Source organism: Simochromis diagramma, unplaced genomic scaffold (genome assembly GCF_900408965.1).
Source record: "Simochromis diagramma unplaced genomic scaffold, fSimDia1.1 OVJJ01000510.1, whole genome shotgun sequence".
Lineage (NCBI taxonomy): Eukaryota > Metazoa > Chordata > Actinopteri > Cichliformes > Cichlidae > Simochromis > Simochromis diagramma.
In genome coordinates, this window is record NW_024387326.1 from 3495775 (window position 1) to 3516008 (window position 20234).

Below are 20234 nucleotides of genomic sequence, written 5' to 3' on the forward strand. Positions count from 1 at the left end.
CTTTTGACTTTTTCAAGTGGAAGAAAGCTGTTTTGGAAACCTTATTAACAAGTTAAAAACTGAGATCACTATCTAAAATAATTTAAAAGTTCCAGAGTTAGTAAATTTCAGAGATAATTGAGAACAAACTCTCTGTCTGACTTTTTGGACCAATCTATCTATTGTAGGTTTAAGTCTTCACTTCTGGTACAAATACTGATCATATTAAAAGCCCAGCCAACATTTAAAAGGTTCACACACAGGCAATAACCACAATAGCAAATCCCACGTAGCTACATCTGCCTATAGACATCCAAGTATGTTTGCCTACACAAGTACATTAACACTTGTAAGCTGTCTCTTCCTCATTTCATGGCAAACATGTTGCACTTTAATTACAACCCAAATTTCCCCAAATCTGGGACTCTGTGTAAAATATAAATAACAATAGAGTGCAATGATTTTTAAATCTTATAATCCCATTCTTTATTCACAATACAAGTTCACTCCCATTTTGCGCAGTTGATGCACTTGTAGCGCATCTTGGCGAGCACAGCTGGCAGAAGTTAAACAGAGCTACAACACAGACATCATTGCTCGCACTCGTTGCCAGTGCTGTTCAGAAAGCACAGGTAATACGGGCGAGCTGAGGGTTGATAGACCTGGAAGGCAGAGGAGAGCGAGTGCGTTTCAGAGGTGGTGGAATTTGAAACTGAAATTTGAGCACCTGTGATGATGTTCATGTAATGGCAAAAGGGGAATGAGGGCAGAGTACAACCCATCTTCAGCACATTCTCTGTGGCCACTGTGTCAGTGACATCTCATTACTGACAGGGCTACTGTTATCAAATCTGAAAGGACTGAACTATTAAAGACAATGTGAGTTTAGAAGGAAACAACACCAATGCAGCAGGGTGCTCATGAAAACAACTGTAACGAGAAACCTTTAAAGATCAAAGATCGGGTCAGAACTGGTCCTCATGTGATCCTGAGTGAATCACTTGCTGACTTTGATTTCGAGGTTAAATTGAGAGTGTGCTGTAACGTCCTTTCCATTTGCATTCTGCCAGCATCCACTGGCCTTTCGCAGTGCTGTATTTTTAGTGTATGCAAGTGCTGAAGCCACAGAAATTCAATACTGTATTGCCTGCTGTACAAACAGCACAGAATTTCTTTGCTGTTTGTTCTTTATCTAAATGGACCAACCACTGTGACTGTTAAGCATCACTTTAGTGTGAGTGATCAGAAAAAAACATTTGGCTGTTTGTTGGTTTGGTCTCCCAGTTTTCCCCAAACTTTGATGGTTGCATGAAATTTTAAGCTTCAAGTCTCAGCATATGTGACAGATTTCTCATACATCAGTGATGCTGGAAAAGAAATGGAGTGGCTGGATGGTCACTCTGTGTTTATTGTGTCTGTGTTCAGGCTTGTTGTTATTGTAATGTGTCAGGAGCCGAGGTTAATGTAAAAGTAATAACAGAAGGTATGTAATGCCATATCCAATTTTATCTGGGTAAAACCACAGGATGGGGGTGAGGAGTGAATATGTGCGTACACAGGGATGAGCGAGCCAAAGGGGGTGAGCCAGCGGCAGCTTGTTTGGAAGGGAGATGTTTGATTCAAGGCAAACAATGTACGAACCTCCGAGAAAAGAAACGGAAGATGAAATTGAATCTCGAGGCTGTTGCTTGTTTTTTTTCCCTGCAGAGAAACCCTCACAAAGCATTTTTCTAAAGCTCTTTCCTCTATTTTTCAAAGCACAACTTGTTAAATTAATATTTAGCATATCCTTTGTCCCACAGGAGATTTTTTTTCTTTTTCTTTTCTTCTTCTTCTTCTTCTTTTTTGTTTTTACAAAGCTGGGTAACATTAGCAACATTAACAGCTTACAGTCATTTGCTGTAACGGCTTATTGTAAAAGGTATTACTTTTTTCTGGAGTTCCTTATTCAAAGAGTTCCTGAATTTCTTTATTGGGGACAGTTAGAGGAAGTAATTCGTAGAAAGACTGATGGCCTCTGCTTCTCAGAAAAGCAATAAAAGATTTTTGAACTAGCTCTTGAAAGCCTCGATGATGCTTCACCCAAACTTTCTAGTTGTAACTGCAATCTCCATTATCTACTCCATAAAAAAAACTGGAGCCAGTGATGGCTGGACACATTTGAAACAAGCAAAATGAAAATGATTTCTCTTTTTGCAGCCGATTAAATGAAACATAGCTGTGACATTTTGGCATTACGCTTAGATAAGAAGATATTTGCTGTTCTGAGCTTGAAACAAGCATTTCTGTGACTCGCCTGACTTCATAAACAATTGTGTCTGTTGCTGCTACTGTCTTGTGTCACACAGCAAGGTGTGCAGGTTGAATGGATGCTCTTTTAATTAATCAGATCATACTGTGGTTCCAAGTGTGCATCTAATAAGCCTAACAAGTCATGCCACTCTGGGACATTAGCGGGCTGTGGATCGATGCACATGAGACTCCAGTGCATTAACTTGACTTAATTATAGTGTCCCTGTAGCGTCAGACGTCTACTCCTCCTACCCTGCAAAACACATTTGCTATACTTTGTTGCCCATTCATTAGGTACACCTGCGTAGAACTAATGCAGTCATGTGGTTGAAACTCTCTTAAAGAGTGATGAGTGATGGTCTTGGTGAACATAGTTTGTTGGCTGTTCTAGTTTACTGCAGATGTCCTTCAATATATGAAAGAGGCTTTAAAGAAAGAACACCACTCATAGCCACCATGTTTGCAGCTTGTAACTGTAAATACACAGGAACATACACGTACTAATGAACATGCAAAGACTAAGGACAGCGGCTCACAACTGAACTAAAGCTATAGTCTAGTGCATGCACTACATGCACTACCTTTTTGATGCACTGCCACTTTAACATTCAACTGATTGATGATATAATGATAGCGCGCCCTCTTTTCTGCCTTGCAGAGCATTGCTCTGAAGAACATCTCTCCCAGGAGAGTCCTAGACTGAAATAAGTGTTTGACTGCAGTGTGGCTGGCTTTCAGTGCACAGCAAGTTGTTATCCACCTAGCATAATGTGTGTTAATAGACCATTCACTTAAGACAGATTCTTGAACTTATACTGGTCATAAAAAGCAAATAAAGCAAGACATCTGCAGGATGAGACTGCAGAGCAGGTGCTGTTTTCTTTGCAAACGTGGCCTTGTTATCGCTTTAATGTCGTTGTAATGTGCAGTGTTTAGCAGGCGGAGACGCCAAGCATGCCCATAGATTAACAAAAGGAATGCACAAACATAAGGCTGTGTCTGACAAGAGCATATTTGTTGGTCATTATCATAACCAGAAGATTTCCACCGATGTAATTTAAAGCTTTAGAGGATTTAAGGCTGAGTAATCTTCAGAGATTTCCCTTGATGCCTTTACTGCCTGACACTAGTGATTTGCTCTTACTCCACACCTACTGTAAGAAATGCATTTTCTAATTCATACTGAATCTCAAGGTCAAGTACTGCAGTCTTTAAAATGCAGTATATGTCTAGGTATACCATATATGAGCATATTTGCATATATATACACGAGTGTCTGCTGGCTTATAGGTTGTGTTTGCAAAGTTTGCAACTGGTACTGAGCAAATATGCTGAATGGGAGTGCATTGATGCATGCATGTGTGTTTGTGAAGCAGTTTTCTCAGTAATTTCATCCCCTTTATCAGCTATTTCAGCTTTCTTTCCTTTAAAGATTAGCCGGTTGTCTAATTTGTAGGAATAAAAGAGTTTTACCTGTAGTTCAAAATGTTCAGTTGTGCTAAACCAATAGATACTGAAACACACAGGTGAGTATATACACACAGGTTAGCTGTGACTTAAGATTTATAATGTGTGTATTTTTGGATTTTATGTGCATTTTCATATAAAATATATCCTCACACATATTACTGTTATTCATATTATTTATAAAGAAATTCATCTAGTTTATAAATGACATAATTTTATATAAAAGCCTCAGTAAAGGTGAATGGGACACATCACATTCTTATTCCCTTTGTCTTCCACCCTATCCCAACATCCTTTTCTGTCACACCATCCCCCTGCAAGTCCTCCTTTGCTATATCTATGATCACTACACAATTACCACATCTTCTCGGAGGTCTTTCTTTATTTCCTTCTGACTGTCAGCTCTATACTCAACATCTTTTCTCCACTATATCCACTAACTCTTCTCTGCACATGTCCAAACCATGTCAGCCTTGCCTCTCCAAACTGCCCAACCTGAGCTTGTCCCTCTGATTTGTTCTTTTCTAATCCTGTCCATTCTGGTCACTCCAAATGAAAATTTTAACATCTGCAGCTCTGCCAGACGTTTTTTTTTTATCGTCAGCAGCACTGTGTCTAAATCAAAACATGATATCCCAGCAGGTCTCACTATTATCTTGTAAACTTTCTTTTTCACTGTTGTTGTCGTCGTTCTGTCACAAATCAGCCCTGACACTCGTCTCCACCCGCTCCACCCTGCCTGCACTCTCCTTTTCACCTCTCCTCTTAACTTAGCTTCAACAAATCTTCCCAGTACCTCCATTATGTGATCAACTTTTTGATCAAAACCCATTTAAATTCTTTAAATATGTAAAGATAAATTGTGATGCCATTTTTAGCCCCTGTGATGGACTGGCGACCTGTGTTTGGTGTGTACTTCTGTTGTAACACTGTGTTATACATAACCTATGTGTTACTGAGCTTTCCTCAAGTCTAGATAACACTTGAACTATTTACCACTTACAGAAATCTAAAGTTTAAAATGTCTTAGGTGAAAAAAGTACCGAGAGGTCAAACATGCTGCAACTTAAGAAAACACCATCAAAATCGAAAAATGCTGCGAAAACGTACAAACAACATCAAGTGTTGCCGAAGTGACTGTTAAAGGCTAATGGCAAACATGTACACTACCAGTCAAAAGTTTGGACACACATTCTCATTTAATGTGTTTTCTTTATTTTTTACTACTATCTACGTTGTAGATACAAACTGAAGACATCAAATATATGAAGCAAGGTCTATGGAATTATGTAGAAAAAAAAAGATGAATAATTCTAAATCTGTTTAATATTTTAGATTCTTTTGCTTTGTTGACAGCATTGCAAACCCTTGGCCTTCTCTCAGCTTCATGATGTAGTCACTTGAAATGGTTTTCACTTCACAGGTGTGACTTGTCAGGGATCATTTGTAAAATTTCTTGCCTTCAAAATGGGGTTTGGACCAGGGAAAAGCAACAAACACGAGAGATTTTTGGGGACCAAGAAACACAAGAAATGTACATTAGACCAATCAAATCTGTGCTTTGGTCTGACGAGTCCAAATTTGAGATCTTTGATTCCAACTGTCATGGCTTTGTGCGACGCAGAAAAGGTGAATGGATGGTCTCTACATGCATGGTTCCCACCTTGAAACCTGGAGGAGGAGGTGTTATGGTGTGGGGCTGCTTTGCTGGTGACACTGTTGGAGATTTATTCAAAGTTGAAGACACACTGAACCAGCATGGTTACCATAGCATCCTGCCATCCCATCTGGTTTGCGTTTAGTTGGACCATCATTTATTTTTCAACAGGACAATGACCCCAAACACACCTCCAGGCTGTGTAAGGGCTATTTGACCAAGAAGGAGAGTGATGGACGGCCTGGCCACAATCACCTGACCTAAACCCAGTCGAGATGGTTTGGTATGAGATGGCGAAAAGGGCCAACAAGCACTCAGCATCTCTGAGCAGACTATTGGAAAACCATTTCATCTGACTACCCATGAAGCTCATTGACAGAATGCCAAGTGTGTGCAAAGCAGTAATCAAAGCAAGGGGTGGCTATTTTGAAGAATCTAAAATATGAAATATGTTTTGAATTCTTTCACACTTTTTTGTTTACTACATAATTCCATATGTGTTCATTCATAGTTTTGATGCCTTCAGTGAGAATCTACAATGTAAATTGTCATGAAAATAAATGAGAAGGTGTGTCCAAACTTTTGACTGGTAGAGTATGTACACTCTTATATGAAGGTGTATCTGATTTCCCTGTGTCCTGCATCATCATAATAATATTGGTCCAGGATCAACATTTGTGTTGTTGGGATGTCAATGCGTTGGAATATGGAAGAAAAAGAAAAACCAAATCCATTTGTTTATATAAAACTGTCTGCTAGAAAAAGCTGGTAAGTGTTTTTAAGTGTTGTCTTTATTAATTTATACATATTAGCAAGCTAGCTAACTTCTTGGCTAATGCAAAGTGAACATCCAAACTTCAGGACTCGTGAGTCGCAATGTTGATCCTGCACCAGCACTGATCAGGTTGTGCATTATGCGATTAAAAAACACTTTATCTTGCATCTTTTTCTCTTTCACAACACTGATGAATCTTCCCCCTTTTTTTAAGCACGTCTCAGTGTCATTCTTGGCATTTCTTGCTTTTTGTGAAATATTTGTGAAATTTCCATTATGTTTTATTCAGCTTCCTACTTTGGTTTGTATATGTTTTTGCAATCTTTTTCTGTTTGCTGGCGCTTTCTTAGATTGCAGTGCATTCGAATCCCTCAGGGCCATCATAAAAAAAGAGTTGTTGAGATAAAATAAAGTTAAATTTGGTGACTCACAGGCACAGCTCAGAAGAAGAAAACAAGACAAAAAAAGAAAAGGTTTTTTTTGGGGGGGAAACACTCATCTTTTAAATATTTCCATATATCAGCTAAAACATTTAACTCCGCAATGCTTTGAGCTGACAGATACATCCCTCTGGGGACTGTGAATGTAAAAAATCTCACAATAATCAGACACTAGTCAAGATGTAAAATCCTAACTCTCATCCATTTTCATGCTTTGTCTTTAGAGAGCTGCAGGACAGGTGTTATATGATGGGAATGTTTGTGGATCTACTCACAGATCACTTATATCACCATCAGAATGAGATAACTTTCCCTCGTGAACTCTCTTCAAGCTTTTTTCATCTATCAGTATCATTCCCTTCCATTTAAAGAAGAAATTAATTTAAATAACTTCACTGAATGTAAACCAACTGCTGAAGGTAAAATTAGTTCACTGTGATTTTGCCAGCGATCAGGTTACTTGGCGCTACATTCAAATCGTGCTTGGCAGAAACTGTAAACCTCCTTCAGTGACACCAGTGGCCACAAACACGCTCTCCCAGCTCTCATTTAGTTCCAGGTAGACCTCAGTTTAAGATGTTTAGCTTGCTTTTCCCCTAAATCGCTCTATTTCCTCATTTCCAGTACTTTTCTTTAGCAACAATGTGCCCTTTAACATTTCATGTTAGATATACTTCCTCTTTCTCATTCCTTTCGTTATCAACATCCCTTTTTCTGCTTATACAACTCCAGCTCTCACACTTGGACTTTTTTTAAATGAGGAAATGTAACTTTTTGAAAACAGTAAAAGAAAAAAGAAAGAAATAAAAAATTAAAAAGTGAGTTTTTTTCCCCCCTTTCTCACTCTCCTCTCTCTCTGAATATCTACAGCCTGTCATATCTGGTTGCTGGAACTTATATTGCTTCTGAAGTCACTCTCAGCTATTCCCAGACACCTGTTGCCTGAGTTCACACCATTCATCCAGCCAAGGCTGACACAAGATACTGTGTGAATCAAACACATCACCCCATCTCTCTGCAATACCCTGCACTGTAGCTCGTCACCACTCCTAGATGCAATCATATGCCAAGTTTATATATCACAATGGTTTTGTTTATATGTCTTTTTTCTAATTGTTTAATAATGCATGGAAAAACAGTTATTGCTAACCTCATAAAACTAAAAAGTAATGTTTCTCTATCATGGTCGGCACCACATATAAAATACTGGGATGTGAACATTTGGAGATTAACATGTAATGCATTGTGCAAAAGCATATATGCTGGCAATGCTGTTGGCCATTTGCATGAATCAGCAGATTAACCAGTGGTGTCATTGACCTGTGGAGCTGTGGACCCAAATTCAAGACACAGGAGCCAGACTTAAGCGATGGAGAGCAAGCCCTTTATTCAGACCAAAAACAAACTCCATATTCAACATAGTCCAGTAATGTGAAACCAGCAAAAATCCCCGAACACAAGAGCTTGCATGGTGAAGCAACAACAGATCATTTGACAATGGACAAGAGAAAAATGGGACTGAGGAAGTAAAACTAACAGACACAAGACTGTTACAGTAAAACAAAAATGACACTTGTTAAACTCAAAAGATCGAAGGGAGCACTGGAGAACAAATACAGACCTGTTGAGGCAACTAAACACACAAGAAAATAATAAACTCATAAAAAGGAACTGAAGCTTAAACAAACAAGGCAAGCAATCTAAAGCTTTGCCAAAACTCTCACCTTTATAGGCTATAGCAAACTATTTTAAACCACAGCATGAACCAGTGTGCATAATTGAACCCATACACTCATAGTGCACTCAAAGAAAAATTATAGTTATAGTATACAAAACAGGAGACACATTTTCTGAAGTGGATTAAAGAACTAATCACACTCTCGGATGAGTGAGGGTCACCGACTGTGAGCGCAGAATGAACTGAAAACATTTTGTTTTGTCATTTACAAGCGAGATCATTCTTTAAAAGCCAGCCTCATGAGCTGATATGCGACATCTTTTTAGTTCTAAACACATATAAGACAAAGGAAAAGTTCCATAACTTCCATAACCCCGTGTGCTCAGAAAATCAGTGTCGATGATCAACCTATTGATGCAGATGCACTAAGCTATGTCAGGTAAAGGCTGTGTGCAGGCAGGAGTGGTGGTATGGAGGACACAAAGTTTCAGAGGCAAACGTGAACTCAAACTCAGCTTTATTGCTGGATGGCAAGGCAGAACAGAAAACTAAACAAACTGAGAATACAGATAACTAACTGGCAGGCAGCTGGACAGCCCACACAGCATAGGATGATGGTAGATCACGACACAGACCAATGAAAACACAGGGCTTAAATACACAGAGGGAGCAATCAGTGAATGAGAGACAGGAGGGAAACACAGCTTGGATAAATCAGGGCTAATGAGACAAAGGAAGCAAAACATTAACATGAGACATGGACTTTCAAAATAAAACAGGAAACATAACACAGAGACGCGGTCTTGACAAGGGGACACAGCTGATAGGGGAAACGGCAACTATAGAACACAGAGACATAAACCATAAGACAGAGAACTCTAACAAATAAACCAAAAGAGTAGAAATGATAAATAATATCAAAATCAAAGTTCAATAATAATGAAAACTCAAAACTCTGGATCAACAACCCAGGTCTCCTAACAAGCTACTGTCAAATGGATAATTAGCACGAGCTTGGTCTTTAGTGCATTAACTTATTGGTGAGCTGAATGCTTTCATTACCAAATTGTATGACTTCATTTTACTAGCTGAGGGGTCAATCTTACCCTTTGGGACAGACCAGAACCCACCAACACCTTGTAACAGACGGTAATTAATGAACTCAGGATCATCAGACCAGTTCTTATTGGAAGTTCTGTTTTGTTTTGTTTTTTTCTTCAGAATATATCAGAACCACTTGTCCTGAAATTTTCAAACCTTGACCTCGGCGATGTTGGTCTGATCCACTTTGATACAGATCAGGATATATCAGCCAAAAAATTCAGTGTTATTTATATAGTGCCAAATTCCAACAACAGATGCCTCATGGTGCTTTTTATTGTCAGGTAAAGACCCAATAATACAGAGAATATCCTGGTGACCGTGGGGAGGAAAAACTCCCATTTAACAGGAAGAAACCTCTGGCAGAACCAGGCGCAGGGAGTGGCAGCCATCTGCTGTGACCGGTTGGGGGTGAGGGGAGGGAGACAGGACAGAAGACACACAGTGGAAGAGAAAAAGGATTGCCATAACATTCTTTGGACAATCTGTCATCTCCGCGCTTTCAACCAAATAAAACATCTGAATGATTTTAGGCATTGTCATTTTGATCATGGATGCTGACATTAACAATTCAAAGTAATTTTCCACCATATCCACGAGACATATTCTTATTTGCATCACAGTAACTTGTTAAGCTCATAACTCGATTCGTAGGTTGTTTTTTTTTTTAAATCTATGGGATGATAATCTTACTCCAGCTTGCTCTGATGGGTGTGCGCCAGCGTCACCAGATAAAATCACTTCCTTTAATACGAAAGATGGTGAATCTCTGAAAATCAGCTGAAGGGTTTTCATCCTCATCTTGTTAAGTCAGCATGACAACTGTTTCAACAAAATTACCATGTTCACTGTGGCCACATGAAAAATAAAAGGGATGAAGGCACAGCTGATGACAACACTGTCACCTCATGGATAGTTCAACAGTCGCTCGATGTGAGAAATTTTATTTTCTCAACTCTCCAGACCAAAAGATAGACGCACAGATGGATATCTGACAGGCACACTCATACATCTTCCACCCTAAATCGCATCCAGCAAAATCCTCTTTTCTTCGATGTAGCTTTTTGTCTCGTCTTTTTCCACCTTCCATCAACCTTTCTTCTCTATCGGTACATCATCCTCCTTTGTGTGTAGAGACAGGTCAATCATTCGTTCACACTTCCAAGTCTCTGGGTATCTTTGTCCAATATCTTCAGACCCTGCAGCAAGAAGCGGTCCTTTACATCTATAAATTTGCAGAAACCTTCTAGGTTTACGGGATGCAGTTCTATAGTTCAAAGGGGGACTGATGATTATTACGGTGAATAACCAGGTGGATTTTTCTGTCTGTCTATTACACATCTTTTCCCTTTTTCTCCTATTGTCAGATTCGCTGCCACTTTTCCCATCAATCTATCAAATTTTGTCTCACAACTCTGTGTACTTTACATTTCTTTCTGCATTTCGATGTGAGAGCGAGATGGATGGAAGCACTGCTGAGGCACAGTAATATAACAGTGCACATGGAGGACAAAGATGATGGCTGTTCTCTCCAGCTTTCTCTTTCGCAAACACTCTTAAAGCTTATGTGTGTGCGCGCGTGTCAGGGATGTTACATTTAAAAAAAATTGTGTGTCTCTATCAAGGAATACAAGAGTACTTGTATTTACATATTTATTTCTTAATTCTTTTAATAAAAATGATTTATTTCTTTTGTTCCTTTCAGTCGCTGATGTCATTTATTGACATTCTAACCTAAAACATTTCATTTCCTCACATCAGATTTTTGCACAGTGAAGTATCCTCAAAAGAGGCCTGGATTTGATTTGGATGCAAGTAGCACATAAAAATCTCAAAGGGGGCTTATTAGGTTCCCTTCCAGCCACTGTAGTAGCTTTGCATGATTCATAATTCAATGTAATCCTTATTTGTTTTGTGGTAGGCACTGATGTGACCCTCCAATTCATCCACTGCTTGAAACAAGCTGCTTTAGCTTCCCCATCTTTGGCCGCTTTTCCAAATGACAGCCACTTTCTTTGGATTGGCTGCTACTCTCAGCAAGATTTGTAGCAATAGCAGTATCTGCATATCTCCTCTCTTTGTCTCTCTGAAATTGAATTTTCAGTGCAATCTGAAGCCGGAGCTTTTGGATCACAGAGACTTGTATAAATGCTGAGCTCATTTTTGAAAACTTATGCCATATTAAATGTTACTGTGCGGTGACAACCCAACATATATATTTTCATTAGATGGAGATGACACATTTTTCAAATTGGTTTTGTTAGTGGAGGAAGAAAGAGAATCAGAGGGGGTGGGGAGTTCTAAAAGAATCACAAGGTTATCTAGGACAGAAGGATATTTCAGACAGGCATACCAAGACCCATTCTTAGACCTCTGTGTCATGAACTGGAAAAAGAAGTTGACACTGATATCATCTGCAGAGTGAGACAGTAGCATGTTATGAGACGATATTCATCAGATGACACCAAGATAGGATAACTTCTGGGATGTCAAGGTATTTGAGTTTAGTGTGCATAAGGTCACGTGTCATGTTTTAGGGTGATTTTGCATCCATATATGAACAGTGGATTTAAAAGAAAAATCTAAATGTAATTCAAATGCTTTTAATTCAAGAGACTTAACAAAAGTATTTAGGAAGCTAAACACCTATTTTCATACACAGTTCTTCTTTTTAGAGCTTCAAATGTGATTGGACAAACTAAGATAAATATAATAATCATAACATCACAAATATCCTTTGCAATCAGTGACAGCCTAGGCATCAAAATAGGAAACTCTTGGGTTGCTTTTGTCTTTGGGTCATTATCCTTTTGCACTGTGAAGCTCTGTCCCATCAGTTTTGCTTCTATTAGCAGTCAAATCATCACTAAACACTAGTGACCACCAGTTCCACTGGCAGCCATACACCCCAATGGCATGACATTGCTCCAGATGTCGGGGTATGCTTGTGGGTCATGATTTATTTCTCTTCTCCAGATTTTTCTCTTCCCATCATTCTGGTAAAAGTGCATCTTGGTTTGATGTACCCAAAGAATTAAGATGTTTTCTAACCCTCTTGTTCTGGAGTGTAACCAGTTGTTTGCTGCAATCCCTCTATGTTTCCATTTACAAAGGCATCTCTTGAGTGTAGATTTTCACAAAGACGCTGAGATAATGACACCTACCTCCTCCAGAAGAATATGAAGACAAGAGAGAAAGAGGTCAACCCTTTTTTTTTTTTTTTTTTTTTGCAGTACATCCATGCATTTAAAATATGCAGGGAAGCAGATAGTTCGGAGCAAACTTCCTTTTTCCCTATCTCTTTGTACTTACCAGGTTCCCATTGTGACTGCATTATGCTGGCTTACCTGGATTCCCGCTCAAAGGAATTTCACTCAACCCAACTTCTCTTATTAGCATTTCTCTTTCTTTTCCTCCTTGGAATTCTACCTTATACTTTATCATCTTAGTTGATCTCAAGAATAACCTCCCTTTGTTCTGATGTGATAAGTAATCATGTTTTGCTTAGAATCCTTTTAAAAAGGAGGCCAAAGAAATAATCTGAGAGGAAATTAATAGTCATAATCTTAAATCCCAACTCAATAATTAGCAGTTTTTTAACGCAAATAACTTACACAAATATTTGATCATGATTTGACTAACAAAGCCAGATAAACTCAGGAGAATCCAATAATAAGCCAAACGAGTTTGCATGATTAAGAGTAGATCCGGTCTGCATGACTGCTGCCAATGAATCAGAGAGGTAGGTTGTAATTTTCCACCTTAATGTGCCATTCTGTGCACAACAACATATCCAAATCCATTTGGAGCAATCTCAAACAAACATTGACAAATGGGAGTCCCATAAGTAAACACGAGCCAAAAATCTTTTTTAATGAAAACGGTGCAGCGGCAAACCAATCATTTGTAGCAGCAGGGCGACTGGAAACATTCAGATGCTGTTCGGGAGGGTGGAGTCTGTGCTGCCATGGTATTGGGACAAAAGAAAAACTCCCAAAGATTTGTGTTTTGTCTCTAAATGTGAGCCAATGATGAACCTGGAGTCCTGCAGTCTTTGGGGTTTGAGATAAACCCAAACACATAAGGCAAACTCTGGGATTGATCCTTCCTCACATTCGGTCCTTTTGCTTCCACAACATTCAACCCCTCTGTACACCATCTTACATCGAAATTCCTTTGCATCATCTACTGTCAACCTTCTAGCCCTCTACTCCTTCACTAGAGAGAATGCTCTCTTTGCATTCCTCTTTAAATCTCTCCTTTGTCATTACTATTTTAATTTCTGCACGTTCATCACCCACCTTTATCTCCCTCCTGGCTTCAGTTGTCACAACTCCATCAGCTCTCTCTCTCTCTGTCTCTCTCTTCTTCCCTCCTTCGTCCTGTCACCCTGCTGACTCCTCTTGGCAGGCAACAGCGAGAAGCACCCAGGCAATGAGGGAATCAAGGTAACTCCCTCTGCGGCCCTTTGGCTGGACAAAGTGAGAACTTAAAAGGAGTGTACTAGCAAAAAAACGTAATGGATGGAAGGAGGGATAGAAATTCCTGTCACAACGTTGCAACAAAATTAGATAAAGATGGAGGGAAGAAAAAGGAGAATACACAGCAGCAAGGACAGGGGCAGAGGAATTAAAAGAGAAGGTTATTTTTAGTTTCGAGTTCTCACATAAGATCCTAAACCTGAACATAATAAGGTATTTGTCAGTACCTTCAATTTCATATCATTGCTTTTTGCCACCCTACAAGTAACTGTGACTAGATTACTGATCTCATATCTCAGTTTCCCAGTTTCTGTCAACATGTTGTAACTAAAAATGTATGATCGGAAAAGAAAGAGGTCAGTATCATTTGGGGGCGGATTAAATCCCACATAAGAATGGCAGACACCACCAGTAACATTATATAGACTAGGAAGGTCATTGGAGAACTCGATTTAATGCCATTAAAACCTTGTAAGGATTGCAAAGTCATGGTGATGACAGTCTCAGGCAAATATACAAAACATTTCATAATTAGATGGCAAAGATAATAAATCTTTGCCCGTTTAAACACTTTTCTTTCTAAAATAAATACCCAGCATGAAATTGATAGCAGCCTCATAAATACAATATCTTTACAGTAACTGGGATGATAGCACCTGGTGTCCACAGTCGCTCGGCAGAGAATACACACCCCTGTTTTTAATGTCTCACTCACACTCCTGCACTCAGCATTCACAATGCATGCACGAGTCCCAAACACACAAACACAGACTTGTTTACGGCTCTTACATGCAGACAGTAGTGCCTAAGCCTTGGACTGTTCTTCTAAAGGTCACTGTGAGCGATTCTTTAGTGGAAACAGCTGTTTCCACAGCTATAAGTACTTCACATCTATAAGTGAGCCTCAGGGACAATTCCTGCACTGGGTGTGCTCTGCTGGGCCGGAGATGTAATACCTGCCACTGCCTGAGTGATCAACGGCAGCGTGGTCCTCTTGCAGGTTCTTTCTCTGCACTGTTCACTGTGGAGGTGTACTTCTCTGCAAATTTTATTCAGAATACTGTTCAATTTTCTTTTCCTTAATTCATATCTTAACTTCAGAAAACTGATTTTAGAAAATCTAACAATTAAGGATTCACAAAGCCCCTCCCTTAGAAAGGAAGTAACGAGATATGAATCAGCAGCCTGGGTAAGCCACAGCAAGTCTTTCAAACTTTCAGTTTCTTCTAAAAGTGAGATTCATGCCTCTGCATTAAATCTACATTGTAGGTATATAGCATCCGCAAACCCTTCTGAAACCCTAGCTAGCTTTGATTGACCCACTGTGAACATATTGTTGGCTTCTGTCAGTTCCTGGCCACCTGTTCTTCTGATTCGATTTTCCAAATCAATGGAAAGAGAATGGATAAACTAGTGTTTACTGGGAACTAAAAGCGCTATATAAATGCAATCCATTATTATTATTATTATCATTAAGTACTGTTTTGGCAGCAAAACTGCAAAGCAACACCCCCAGCATTGGTATAAATGCTGGAAACATCGTAGGGGCTACATTGATTCAAAGCAGAAGTATAAATCACACATAAGGCCACACAGAGTTAACAGTACCAAGGGTGGGGACTTTTTTTTGAGAAACTTTTAACTTGGCTCTTTTTCATGTCTGAAATCTTCTCTCATGTATCCTCTTTTTTACATTGGATTTAGGAATGTTTGCTTTGGGCCCAATATACCCTTTATGGAAATATATTCTTCTTTTTTTCCCCCCACTATATATTCTAGATAACCAAACTAGTATTGTTAAGTATCCTGTTTGCACCTACCTCATGGGCTTATATTAGCATAATTAGCTAACGTTTACAGCCAACTCAAGGGGCTAATGTTAGCTTAATTAGCTAGCTAGCCACATGACAAATTTCACCATCGGATATAAACAGAAATCAAAAATGTTTTGCCACCACAGGTGTAAACGACAAAGTATAACAATACAGGAAATCTTGAGCATCAATACTAACTAAAAAAAAGATTATTAGACAAAGCATCATAAGAAATACCCTAAAGACAATTTTGTATGCCAACTTTCTAACAGTTTAAATGATCAAGAGATAGAAAACAACAGTGATAGAGAGCATGGCCTTGTAATTTGTCACTGATGATGTGGAATGCCTTAAAGGAGGAATTCGTAGAGGAGAATTAAAAGTGAAAATTAAAAGTTTAAGAGAATGGAGAGAGAGGAAGAGAGAGAGAGAGAAAGAGGCAAAGAGAAGTAGTGGAGTGAGTGATAGGATCAGAGACGGATTAGAGGACAGAGCAAAGTCCCTCGGGTGGGAGGTGTGAGAAAATTAGGTGGAGAAATCGAATGGCTGGAAGGAGGGAGAGCTAGAGTGAGGGAGGGGTGAGAAAGGGTGAGCATAAGAAAAGAAATCTGGCTGGAACGAGGGGTGGAGATTGATCCAAGATTATTAATAGTAATGTTTGATTTGCACGGGTCCAGTCAGGAAAGCGATACAGGCCAACCTAGCAGGATAACATCCCTGTCCCCACACTGAACCCGGAGCCCATTTTTCATCCTAAAATAGTTGGAGAGGACAGGTATAAAACTGAAAGAGCAGAGCCTCTGATCTTTGACTGGACATCCCTCCTGAACCCATCTCGCCCCTCTTCCCGCCTTAAACCCGTCCACCAGCAACAAGGTAAGAGGAAGAATGAGGGAGAGACAAAAAGTTTGCCTGAAAGAAAAAGACAGCGATAAATGAGAGATGAAACGACAAAGGCCAGTGCTTTAAGTGTAACCTGCAGCAGATCACACTTGACAATGATTTTCAGGTACCTTCCTCACAGGGCTGATGAACGCTTACAGCTGGCTTTGCTTTCTAATCAAATGCAGTGGTGGATGCAACTAAACAGGAAAAGCAATTTGCCTTCTTTCACTGTCTCCATAGAGTCTGCTTAGATTTAGATAGAGCGACAGGATATCAACAAAGTAATCACTTTCTGATAGTAACACTTTGCTGCCAGAATTAAAGGACACAGGTTTGCAACACTGCTTACGTGTGAAATCTGTCAAGGTCAAATTTTAATTACCACTTAATGAGATTGAAAGCAGTGTCCTGTCCGTGCTCCATGGTAATGCATCTGTAGCAAAATGCTGATGAAGTACGGGAAATTTCTCTTGAGAATAAATCCACGTGCTTATGATTAAAATGTTGCATATTACTCACATACTAAACTGTGCCATGAATATTAATGAGGAGAACAATACTTTAGTGGTTGTAGTCTTAATTAATGAGGAGACAGAGTTTTTTGGTGCAAACATGACACAGGGACGTGCCCCTCGGGTAAAGCGGTACAACTTTGGCCATCTTTGCTCGTGGGCCGTCATTAATGGTGTATCTGCTTCACATCAGGACATTCTTATTACGTTGGCATAATTTAAAGTACAGTTTTACCTCAGATGCCAAATGACATATCTCTTATATACTGGTCTCTAAAAACGTACTGTACAGGAAGAGCAAAAAGATGCATGTCTCCTGCTTGAAATACACAATAACACTTCAGACTAACAGATTCAGCCCATAGCACACTGAAATGTCTAAAAAAAAGCACAGTTTTATATTTGTATGATCATTGTTATGATTAGATTAGAAGTTTTGTTTTCCTTTGACCAGCAACTGAATATTTTCTTGTAAAACAATGCACAGATCCTTCTGCACACACACACATACGCACATGCAAACCACAAATGCAGCGCTGTTGCTGATGACAAGCTGTAACTGTGTGGTTAACCCCTTAGCAGTCGGACGTACCGCCCACGGTACGTCCGACTCCTAACCCTTTTAGGCAAAATTTGTAGGACTGCTAAGGGGTTAAGCTATCCTCTCCCGTACCTGCCAGCGGATTAGACAGTGGCCAGTGGTGATAACAGCCAGATGATCCCCATGCCTCTGCTGCTCTTATCAAATCCTCTTTTTACTCGCTGCAGTCGCCCGTGGCTACATGCACGCACAAGTGTGTTTGTTTCAGTTACGGAACTGACACCACTGTACCATCTCTTCTCATAAGGAGCGGTATACAATCGATAAGCAGTCTTATGCACTCTAACAGATAGCTCTGGTTGAGGTAATTTTGCAGATCAGTGGCGATTCAGATTAAAAGCTTTCAGGGAGAAAGAAAATCATTGAGGGCTCCCTTTGTTTCAAGAAAGAATAGCCCATCAGAGTGCTTCATTGTCTTCACATTAATGGTGTAGCGAAAGCTGCTGGCACCCTTTAAGGGAACTGAATGACAAATGTTAAATACTGAAATCTTTTGTAGGGATATGAAATGCACTGTATGGTTATAGGCCAAATGAAAAATTGTGGAGTTTTTAATTACAAAATAAACCTTGCTGTTGGCGATCGTAATGAAACCTTAAATCAGCATAAAGCTTGAGGGGTGTTTAAGTCACATAATAACAATAATTCCACTAGAATGTGTTTATTGTTTAATGTTAGATTGCTGTAAAATGCCAGAGAGGCGGAAAGAGAAAAAATGAAGAAGGTTCATTTTCAGTTCGCACTGCAGTAATACTGAAGGGGCACCTTGCCTTGGTTTATCTATATAAGTCTAACACACACTGGCACACACATATTACCTCAGCTTTTAACAGAGTTCCTCTCAAACACACACACACACACACACACACTCAGATTCACATTCTCAAATGGGCACAAACGGCTCAGGTTTCTTGAAATGCAAGTATATTCTTCTTCCTGCATTCCACCTCTTCACTCGAGTCTGCCTGGCACCTCAGTAACACATTTAAAAACTTTTACACGCACACGCACACACACGCAAATATATTCACACATCCATGCAGCTGTTACTGTAAACTGGAGAGTTGGCACTCTTGCACTATAGTTGGGTTTCCCACACCTAGCAAGACCATCAGAGTCATGTGACTTCCCAAGTCTTTCCCCACTTTAAAAGGTTCACAGGCAAGCCTTGTGTAAACCAGAACTGCCTTTGAGATTTTACCTTATCCTCAAGAAATACGAAGCGTTTTCTAAAGTTCGGTCTTTGTAGAATAACTTTCAATTTTTTATTTAGCCAGACAAAAGATGTCATCTAATAATAATCAAACATTTCACCAATTATGAGCTAAATGTGTTACTGTATACACTGTGTACAAATAAATTACTCTGTTAATAAATAGGCAAAATTACAAATGGTTCATTATCTGACATTTTAATAAACTACTAGAAAAGTAATAACAATAAGAAGTAAATAATATACAAAGCAGTCATTGAGTCCACACTTTGAAATACATGAATAAATTCATAAATGCATAATGGACTTTGCTTGTTGTGGACATGGATCATGTTGACTTCTTAATAATTGTGCTACTATGGCTGGCATAGCTGTTCGTTTTAGATTCATTTTGTGGTATTGAATGAAATCCCCCGACATTAAAGTTTAGAGTTAAAACAATCTGTCAACTTTTTAAAAAATCTGCTGATTACCTTTCTCACTCATTAGTACATTTGATAAAACAAATATATAATATGCCCATGAATAAGCTTTAGAGTTGTTTGTATGTGGATTTCTCTTATGCTAAGAACAAGTTTCATCCACTTCCTTCCAATCTATTCTGGCTCCAGTATCGTATACTTCAGGCACACCTGATATTTCAAGTGTTCTCATTTGACTTTGCAAGAAAGTCGAGCAAACTGAATTTATTTATTTTTAAAGAAGTATTTAGAGATGCTCTTCTATAAACAGAATAGTTGATCGACTGTTGCCTTCCTATAAGCTTGGCCATTTTCTCTGACCTCTTTCATCGGCAAGACCTTTTCATTGGATATTTTCTCTTTCCCAGACGGCTCTCTATGAACCCTACAGATGGTAAGTCTCAAGAGATCGGCAGTTTCTGAAATACTCGGACCACTCCATCTGGCACCAACAACTATGCCACTCTCCTGACAGACTTTCTGACTAATAGGTCACAATGCGTGAGGGTGAATCATGTATTTTCTGATGTGCTCTCCTCTTGTACTGGATCACCCCAGGGTTGCTGCCTCTCTCTCCTCTTCTGTTCATTCTGTACACGAATGAGTGTCGCAGCAATTTCACGAACAGACACATCCTGAAGTTTGCTGATGACACAGCGATCGTCAGTCTTCTGGTGGGGGGCGAGTCAGGCCATGGACAGGTTGTAGATGATTTTGTGGATTGGTGTGATGAGTCCTTCCTTTCACTCAATGTGTCAAAAACTAAAGACATGATTATTGATTTTAGGCAGTCCTCTTATAGCTCATCACCTACTATCATTAAAACTGCTGATATTGGGATCGTTGAGAGTTATAAATATCTGTGGTACTTGACCATA

General features: G+C 39.3%; 1 protein-coding gene across 2 annotated transcripts in view; it reads left to right on the forward strand.

The window, feature by feature from the left end:
- The window catches only part of pvalb6 (parvalbumin 6), a 50742-nt gene that overhangs the window by 23186 nt on the left and 7322 nt on the right, over window positions 1–20234 (forward strand). Inside the window, exon 1 of one of the 2 annotated variants that reach the window (XM_040006150.1) lies at window positions 16261–16560. The exons of the other annotated variant lie outside the window; for it this stretch is intronic. The gene's annotated coding sequence lies outside the window, so the exon portion shown is untranslated. Of the gene's footprint in view, window positions 1–16260; window positions 16561–20234 lie in introns of those variants that run through there. 2 annotated transcript variants of the gene reach the window in all.